We start from the raw sequence: 11,299 nt of genomic DNA, 5'->3' as shown, positions 1-11,299 counted from the left end.
CCATACTTATTGTTTTTTAGTTAAGAAGTAATTATTATCACCTCCTCCCACACCACCAGCAGATAATTTTGAAAAAACCGACACTGATAGTAGGCTAATTTATCTGATTAATTGAACTATTTGACAATGTATTAGACGTAATTGTTATTGAAATATTACAAAAAATACATTTAAATAGTTTGGTAAGTGCCTAGTAAATACCTACCGTAATACCATATTATTATAATAAATATTTATTAAAATAACTCTTTTTGAAGTTAAATATAAATAATGAAAAAGGTCAAATTGACTACAAATACTCAGTGTTTTGAGTTTTGACTACCCGGAAAAATTCGTCTGAACGTTATCATTAATTTAAGTTCAGTATATTGGATGGTTAAACCAACACTCAATAAATTGTTACGGACAATTATAAATAATTTGTATTGACCATCGATCTAGAGTTATTTTTAAAACATGTTGTTGTTTGAACAACTCTCTTGGGTTGTGCAAATGACCGATTAGTGGTTTTGGAAATTGGATTACAGTTCTGGTGTTAAGGTAACACTTATAAATCCTTAGCGCAAAATCGACGTTCAAATGTGTACGACTCCAAATTTCTATGCGTGCATATGCGAAAAAATCCTAAAATATTATAACATTGATTAGAATAAAAGTTAATTAATTTGTCAGGTCTTCCTGTTACACACTATACATATAATATATACTATTATTCTGTAAATGTACGTTCGATCCATTATAATATTAAACTGTACAATAATTGAGAAAATAGAAAAAAAATGTGTCCTGCAGGTGAGGCACAGCGGTTGACTAACGCGTTCCGAGGTCAAGCATCGACCTGGTCACTAGCTCCCGGATGGGTGACCACCCGGGTTTTTAATGACGAATCCTCACCCCATGTACGCACGTGTTCCAACCAGGGACTGGAACCTTAATATGAATTTATCGGTACCGGTTCTCCAGAAATAAATTGACTGTTCCGGTTTGGTTTTGGTTTTGGTTTTAAAAAAAAAAAAATAAAGGTATCGTTTTTAAATAATTTTGGTGCCAGTTCCAGATAATTTAGGCACCGAAGAGTATAATAATTTTAAATGCCTATCCGGAATGGATTAGTCAATGGAATGAGAAATATTAGAAAAGTCATATGATCATAATATACACGGTTTATGCACAAGACAGTAATACCATTAAATTATGATAGTTAAAATATTTATTTTTTTCGAACCTAAAAGAACCTATTTAATTTAAAAATGCCGGTTATGTTCCGGTACATTGTTTATTGAAATAAAGGTTCCGGTTCTAAATATCTTAAAGGTTTCAGTTCCAGAACCGGTTTTTTTAGGTTCGGTTCCAGTTCCTGGTTCCAACCAACCATGCCATTTCTTTTCCAACAGTAAAGACTGGCCAATAACCATGTGGTCGAAGCCTTAAATTTATTTTTAAAAAAAGTGGGTAAGTGGGTGCCGCTCTGCATAATGGATGGTATTAAATTTTAATTCAATGATATAATATCATTGTATATGAAAAACGGTTTAGAGTGGAGAAGGTTTGCCAGTGTGGATATTTTATATTATATTTATATTGTTGTTACTTATTATTAATACCAGTAAGATGAATTAATATAGGAAAATTACAACAAAATAACTGAAATCGTTATTCCTGGTTATTCAATATGTGATTTTGTCCAAATTTGAACATAAAATAACCATAAACAATTTATATATTTTAGATTTTTTGGTTATAGAAAAACCTACTTTCGTGGACCTTAATTTAAATTTTCAATTCTTAGCCATAAAAGTTGAACATTTAATACATTTTTAACTACAAAATCGTTTTTCAATATTCAATTTGATATATATTGTTAAAATTCGAACTTTAAATGCTTATAAAAAAAATTTTCTTATCTATTCTTTAACTACTATTGCAACAAGAGCCTTGTATTATATTTTTTCGTTTTTCAGCCCATCGAATAACATTTTATTGATATTTATAGAAAAAAAAACTAAACAATTTTGAAATTGTTCATAAACTGCTCAAAACGTATCAAAATATTTTCAAAAATGTATGGCGTGTGGAAAATGAAAATATAAACATTCAGTGAAATTTTCATGTAATATCTACAGTTATTCGTCTTTGAATAACAATAAAATAAAAAAATCTAAAAAGCTAAAAAACTTAAAATGTTCGTAAACAGCCCAAAGCAAGTCAAAATATTTTTAATGTCTTACGTGTTTAGGAAATGCAGATATAAACATTCAGTGAAAATGTTATGTATTTACTGTCATTTGTCATGGAGTTGCAACAAAAACCCAAATCAAATACAGATATTGCGTAAAAATTTCCGTTTTCCCTTGATTTTTTTTTTTGTTTATCCCTGCGCGTAAATTACTGGGAATTGCAAATTCTGACCGGCCCAACGCACCAACTTGCTTTCCCAACGAACAAGATACTGAAGTCGAAAATCGAAGCATTGTTTCAACTACTTATCATGTACGGTGTCTGTGTACGACCCCCCCCCCCCAAAAAAAAAAAACACACATCATTGGAAAATCAATACCGCATTTATCGTTCCGCTCAGAATCTAAAATTTTAAAATATCATTATGAGCTGCAGAATAATATTAGCATCATATAATATATTATATATTACTCTGTGATACAATTATTTAAAAAGCCTCTTTCGTTTTTGTTGTAAAAATAATCGTCGTCATTGTATACGAAAAAACGCTTGCCAAGTCAGGAATCGGCATATTATGTAAAATTTCTGATTTTTAATTTTATGAAATTTATAAACTGATATCACACCCAAGCGGTATAACAATTTGAACCCAGAAAAATGTCTGTGTGAACAGCCCCACAAAAAATCATTTTCATTTTCATTTAGTGAGATAGATCTCCGAAACCAGAGAGCGGATTTCATTGTTTGGGGTCTTGTTAGATTCACATTGGTTAGGAGAACTGCAGTGAAGATTTTCAGAACTTTATCTTTAATAGTTAATTCACTACAGGACATTAAAAAAAAGTTAAAACAAATTTTATTGGGCGTTTTTTGATGTTTTTCAGCTTTACAGCTTTGTAGTGAATTAACGTTTGGAGACGAAAACCAGAAAATCTTCACTGCACTTCTCCTAGCCAATGTGAATCTAACAACACCCCAAACAACAAAATCCGTTCTCGAGTTTCGGAAATCTACCTCGCTAAATGAAAATCTAGCAAAAAATAACTCTTTTTTTATTTATAAAAAATTAAATAATTTGTTTAAAAAAAATTTTAATTCCATATTTAGTATTTACTTGATGATCCCTTTTTAACGAATTATCAACCAACTTTCTACCTATCATAGTTTAGGAGAAAAGTTAAAAAATAGAAATTTTGGGAATGTTCACGTCGATGTTTTTATGAACTCAAGTGGTTATACCGCTTGGGTGTGATATCAAATTCCTCTCATTAGGATCTTATATTAAAGCTAGCTAAATTACCTTCCTACTCATCATTACTGAGTTACATTTTTATTATTTTCCTATTTAACACAAATTCTTGAAGATTTCAAAATTCAGACTTTTTTCATAACAATTACCATACTTACTTGATTAAAAATCAAGAAAGTAAAATATTATGTATAATATTATAATGACAGACACCTACGCGTTTACGGTAGGTATAATAATTATATATCTTATATACAGGGTGTAACAAAAAGAACTGCCAAAAAAAAAAAAAATCGATGCTACTTAAACGTATGACAAAAATTGATAAAATTATACGATTAGTAAATAGTCTTAGAAATATACCCATGTTAGCAAATTTCCAAAAATAATATTTTTAAAAAAGTTTTTACGTTCCAAATGAATTTAATCGAAAAAGATATTGATATTTAAAAAAATTTAAAAAAATAAACTACTTGATTTAGATAAATGTTTTTGCCATCCAAATCATTCTTATAATGAGATTCACAAATTGGCTAATTTGAATTTATTCAAAAAAATTTAAATCAAATTTAAAATTTTTCATTTACAGTATTAAAAAATAGAAATAATTTTATTTTATTGCGCGTGTAACGCAAGGGGCTATAAATTAAATATATAAAAACAATTTTAAAATATTGATCAGAACAAAAGTTATTCCAAAAGGCAGTTCTATCTGTTACGCTCTGTATATAAAAATCTCGTGTCACAATGTTTGTACTTTGTCCGGCTTAAACTCCGAAACTACTGGACCGATCTCTATGAAATTTTTTACACTATGGTCCAACTTAAAAGATTAATTTAAAAAGGGAGACGACCAAGGGAGGTTCTCAGACGGGAATTTTGAGATTTCCGATGGAAATTTTTGTTTATATATGGTTGCCATGGGGCTTAAAGCTACTGTTATATTAATAGTAAAAAAAAAAAAAAAACCATTTGCTTTACTTTTTAAATATCAATTTATTATAATATAATATCTAAAAATAAAAACGTGAAATGAAAATCTCTGTACAGGCTAAACTCCGGAACTACTTATCAGATCTTCTTGATTTTTTTTTTAAACGAAAGAGTATTTCACGGAGAAGGTTTATATGGCAGAAAATTTTAAGGAAAATCCACCGGCGTACAATGTGCTGGTTGCTATTGGTTAATCCGGCATATTTGTTGATTCGTATTATTATCTTTTGTCAATATAATATATATATATAAGATCTGATGAGTAGTTTCAGAGTTTAGTCCGTATAGTCATAGTCTGTGTATATTTATATAGTTAGTGGGTGGATTAGACCTCTGGGAAGAAGATAGGTTAATGTTTACAAAGGGTTAAATTTGTTTTTTTTTTTAGGTTAGGTTAGGATAGGATTTTGTATGAATTTATTGATTGTATCAATCCACCGTGGGTGGAATTAAGTAAAAACGACAAACTTGGCATAACTTCGATGCTTTAGAGTTAAATCATACACTTACGTACAAACAGCACGGGGTCCGCGATAGGTACCGAAGGTAGATTGCCCATACCTGATAATCAGTGTTGGGAATTATCTAGATAAAATTAATCTTATCTGGATAAAAATAATTAAATCATCTAATTATCTCATCTAGATAAATGTAATGGTTATCTGTGGTAATTTATCTAGACAAATAATATAATGATAAGAATATTTTTAAATACTGAAATAGCCAATAATTTACGAGAACCGAGTAGTGGTTCCAAATTCCAATACATATTATTATAGTTAAAAAAAAGTAATGTTTACTGAAATATGGTCAGTTTTATTTTGTTATTTTATTTGTATTCAAGTTGTATTAAAAATTTGAACTGTATATTATTTTAGTTGAGAAATGACATTAAGGATTTTTTAATTATTAAATATTATCTAATTAGTAATTACTCATAAATTACAATATTTATAATAAAATTCAAAAAAAAATTATCTATTTAAAAGATAAATGTATGTGTATTTTTATCTTTATCTAGATAAAAAAAAATGATGTTATATTTTATCTTATCTGGATAAATTTTTAATGAATTATCTGTTATCTCATCCAGACGATTTTTCGTTTATCTTTTCCCAACACTGCAGTGATAATGTATAACTGATGCGAATCAGAATTTTTATTCCGAGCAACGGAAAAGTTGAGATAAATTTTAAACAACGAATTGAACAAAGTTTGAGTCATATATAGAGTTGATACATTTTATGGACAACGAAGTGCACGGGATCTGCAGCTAGTATATATTATTATATAATGTATTATTATAATATTATAATGTATACTCAAGGCTGGACATTAACGAGTTAAAAATTAAAATTAAGTTAATTAACTCGTTACTTTTTTTTTCAAATTAACTTTTAACTTAATAAGTTACTTTTTTTCAAGATAAACGTGTTAAACTTCATGTTAATTTTATTTCAAAAATATCTTAATAGTGCAAATTTTTGAATGCGTTTTTACTTTGATGTATCATTTTAAATTTCCCCAGTAATTTTCTTGAACGTGAAGAAATATCATCTAATAAACCTTTTTATGTATCTGGAATTTTTTATTTTTGCAAATTAGCAAATTTAAATTTACACTAAGTTAAGTTACTTTTTTTTTCAAAGTTAACTTTTAACTTAACGAGTTATCGAAAAAAAATACTAGTAACTTTTAACTTAACTTAATTATTTTAAAATAACTTAACTTAACGAGTTAAAAAAATTCGTTAACTTGCCCAGCCTTGTGTATACCTACCTAGGTATAACGGGTACCCAACTTTGGTCCCGCCGACGTGTTTCATCTTGTCGTCGTCACATCGTAATAATATATTATATCATATACAGGTGTACGTGGTAGGTAATAGGTATACACGTAGGGTTTACGAAAATAAAATAAAATACGACGTGTGTATCGAACGAAACGTGAACTTGCTGCCGCAATAATAATAATATATAATATAATATTATGGCAGGGGCGTATAGTCTTTCCGATGCAGACGTTCCCAACGTGATCTTTTTTTCCTCTCGTGTCCGTATAATATTATAGGTACCTATAGATACTTTTTGTCGTACTGCCGATATAAATAATATATTTAGACATTATATATTATGGACCAATATACGCGAGTATATTACGCGACCTAGCTGCCACCGTCGGGTTCGTGACGGTCCAATATTGTACAGTGTCCGGTGCGGCCCACCTCCGTTGGGCTGTACAAAAAAAAATATATGCAAACATCATATGATTTAATATGGGTACCTGATAAAAAGTGTGACGGGGAGATTTTAATTTTATAAAATATTTGGCGATTCACAATTATAGGTGGGTATCTTACAACGAAAACTGTGACGTAAACTGGATTTTACCAACACTGTAAAAATCAAAAATGTTACGAACAACGAACTTGTTCATTGAAGACGTTTATTGTACAAAACGAATCATCATTATTATAATATAATATTGGACAATGAACGATGCTACCCGCGAACTTCGATTTATTTTAACAATGACACGTAGACATTTACAACGATGTGCGATTTTTTAAAATTTTTGAATTTTACAATGGCACGATATTACAATAATTAACAATATGATATTATGCATCGTTTCAGAGTACCTACCTTCGAGGGGATTCGATACTGTGACTATCTGTTTTTGTCTAACGCATGCGCAACATAGTATTTTAGACGTGTTTTTGCCAAACATTCCAATCAGTGGCGTATATAGGGGGGGGGGGGGGTCAAACGATCCAACAATCCACGAGGCATCAAGTTCTAATAAGCATCAACTATCAAGTATTCAAGTATGACATCACAACCTTCGTTACTACATTTTTTTAAATAAAAAAACCACCGTGCCGAGCCCAATCATAGTTATGATATTCCTTGTCTAACTGGGCGTCAATATCTCGTAGTAATACGTCAGCTGAATCACCGGAACAGTATTATAAACGAACAATATTTATACCATTTATCGATTATTTTAAAAATCAATTAATAGAACGATTTTCTAAACGCAATGAAATTATTTCTGTATTGCAAAAGTTGATTCCAAATCTCCTCAACAAATTTAATTAAACCTAGTTATAATGATTTTGAAAAATGTATAGACTTTTATGAACATGTTTTACCCAGTTACAATACATTTGAATCAGAATTAAAAGTATGGATAGAAAAATGGAAAAAAGTTCCTCAGAACGAGTGTCCAAAGTCTGCTATTGATACTTTCAATAAAGTATCCGTTGATTTTTTTTCCAAATATATTATGGTGCTTGATTTCAATATTAGTAACTTTACCGGTATCTAGCATCATCGGAAAGATCATTTTCAACGCTAAAAAGATTGAAGTCGTACTTGAGAAATAGTACAAGTGAAAATCAACGAACAGGATTAGCCATCATGTCAATTCATCGCAGTATTTCAATAGACACTGAAGAAGTGATTAATAATTTTGCAAGCCTGCCTCGAAAATTGGATTTTTTGCTTTAATTTAATTTATATAATATTCTAGTTTTTATAATTCAGTATTGAAATAAAATTAATTTATAATAATAATTAAATACATTTTCTTTTATAACCCCCCCCTCCCCCCCTCCCCGAAATTAATTCCTATATACGCCACTGATTTCAATTGAACTAGTGAAGCGATAAGAACTCTGAAAACAGATTTGAATTTGACGTCAAGTCTACTTGAAATCGACTTTCCCACATGTTTGATATTATCCCCCCAAATTCCTAAAAATGTCATTGAAAAAAAGAGTATTTAAAAATTGTCACATTTTATTTTTTGGAGAAGTTAAAATCAAAAATGCGTGAAAGTCGATTTCAAATGGACTTGACGACAAATTCAAATCTGTTTTTAGATTTCTTATCGCTTCATTAAATCAATTGGTATGTTTGGCAATGAACCAGTCTAAAATCCTATGTCGCGTGTGCGTTATAGACAAAAACAGAAAATTACGGTAACGAATGCCCTAAGGTGTTATCTCGTTGCTCGGTTAATGAAGACTTTGAAACGGCTAACGGTAAGGAGCCAATTCAAGGTATATTATGATTTATGAGCAATGAGTGCATACTACAAAAGTATACTTTTGGCAGGGATGGTACACCTACCTACCTACCTTATATATATATTGCGTTGTATATTTTGATATTTAATAACTGTAAGTAGGTCTCTAGAGGACCAGGACCGTTTGCAGAACCTTGGATCTAGTTCAGAGGTTCTCAAACATTTTTTCACGTACAGCCGTACATAGGTACCACATAGCGTGTGTATTATGAAACAGTCTAATATGTACCAAGCATGACTAAAAATATAACTATTCATACCTAAGATAAATTTGTCGATTTTATAACAACTATAACTACGTATAAAAAGGGACACGTCAGGTACCTAATACGGACTTTTAATTTACTTATTATTACATTAATTAGGTTATAGTACAATAGTTATTGTTTTATCAACTTATTGCACTGTAATATTGATGTTGTAAATTGTTTTCTTGTTATGTTGTATTTTTGACCCCCCCCCCCCCCTTCCTCAAAATTAAGCACTGGATCCACCACTCACACGACCTTCCATACGTACCACAGTTTGAGAACCACTGAAACTTCGATACATATTCGATATATTGTTCTAAACAAAGAATAATGGTTTTAGTTATTTTGTTGTAATTAAAATATTTTTACCCTTTTTCAGCTATTCGTCGTATTTAGTTGTAGAGTTTAAAAAGCGGGTAAGTGAATGTCGCTCTGCTGTACAGTAGGTTACAAGTTAGTCAATGTATAATGGATTGTATTAAACTTGAATTCAATGATATAATATCATTGTATAAGAAAAACGATTCTGAGCGGAGACGGCTTATCATTTTGGATTTTTTAAATTTTTATTATTTATTATAGCCTTTAAGTTAAATTAATATTATAATATTATAGTTTATTATTCGTTGCTACGGTGATAGACAAAACGTTTTAAAATCCCATTTTAAGTGGTTTTACGTAATTTGTCAGTAGTTTTTCCCCGTGGCATTAAATAACTATTGAGAAAATCGAAAAATTACCTCTCTAAAGTACTATCTTGATCCAACTTGCTAAAAGATAAGGTACTATAATATGTGAAAATCGAACTCCTTCTGGTATAAATTTTGTATACAGGATATAAAAATAAAAAATAAATAAACACCATTGTAAAACCACTATAACTTCCTCGCTCTGCTCAGAATCTAAATATATATATATATATATATATATTCTATAATATTATTATTCTCCCTGAAAATGTAAAACAACATTCCTTTAGGTAATTTGGTGTTTTTTTTTAAGGGGTAAGAGTTAGGCAAATTATGTGACAGGTACATCCTGGTCGTGTCAATGTTTTCGAGTATAAATGTTCATTAGTGTCGTGCATGCGCACAGAAACATATCTCAACGCGTCCTCACACTCGCAGGCACATGTCAGTATACTATTAAATTAGGAAAAAGTAGGTATTCGGTTACTTCACGAGTGGAAACATAATACCTAGGCCGTGACGAAATTGTAATTCTAAAGACGGCTGGTGCGATTTTCATTTTGTAATAATTGAAATTCCATGATATTATAATAATAATGTAAACATTTCAAACTTTGAAAAAGTGCTCAGACGGTGATGTCACTAGAGGAGATGTTAAGAAATGTTATTGTTTTAACAGCATTAAAATCGAACAATCCAAAGTCTCACGATCTTGCCACAGCGGACGGTTTAAAAACGGTTTTTTTTTTTTTTTTTACTGACTAGAACCAACTCAAGTTTTTGCAATAGCTATTTAAAAATTTTAAATAAAAATGATCACGAATTTTTCCAAGCATTTAAAGTTAACATTTTGACAAAATCACAAACATTTTATAATAATTAGTTTTTATAGTTTAGAATGTATTGAAGTGTTCAGTTTTGATAGGTAAGGGTTGAAATCTTAATACAAGATTCCCCATAAGTAGTTCACACTGAAACCAACAAATCTAAAAAATATATAAACATGATTTTTTTTTTTTATAACATTTAAAGCTCAAATTTAGACGAAATTCGATATTTAAACAAAATATGACTATTTTCGTTGTTATTTATTGTAATGAAAATTACGAAAATTATTTGGATTAAGACATTTAGGTAGGTGTATTATTATACTATAAATACCTACACAATTGTGTTTTCGAAGCATTTAGGTTAATTTCATGAAATTGAAAAATTATACTTTAGAGTAAAATAAATTTTTATAAATATATATTTTATATGATAATAGGCCGACAGACAGTCTCCGCTGACAATAGTCTGTCGTATACAATTACTTATCATTGAATTCAAATTTAACACAATAATATTGCAGTGAATTACTGGATGACGAGATACACTCGACACATATTGTTCAGCAGGGCGGTTACCTATACTCGTTCAGCATTTTTTAACATCACAAATGCGTTTAGCGCTTTAATTAAATTAATATTTTAATTGCCTCATTTTTTTCTCCACGGCTTTCACTAATTACTAATTTTATGTGATCATCTCACAGAGTAGACCTTTGGTAAGATTTTATTCTTTTAAAAGAAGAGATAATTATTTAATTGCAAACCGTACATATAGGTATACAGTTTTAATTAAAGAAATAGTTTTTCGTCTTTCTAAAAAGGCCGTGATAAGGCGATGAGATTTAAAATAAAAGCAACCAATAGAATCCTATTTTTATACAATATGATTCTACAATCAGCCAAATTGGTTGGACATTATCATTATTCCGGTAGGGTGTGGACAATGGCACCGGGAGCCTTAATATTTCTTATTTTGACAAGTTAACGATTAGGACTAATTTATTGTTTGTACCTAGT

Source organism: Metopolophium dirhodum, chromosome 1 (genome assembly GCF_019925205.1).
Source record: "Metopolophium dirhodum isolate CAU chromosome 1, ASM1992520v1, whole genome shotgun sequence".
NCBI lineage: Eukaryota > Metazoa > Arthropoda > Insecta > Hemiptera > Aphididae > Metopolophium > Metopolophium dirhodum.
Note: the sequence above shows the minus strand (reverse complement) of the source record.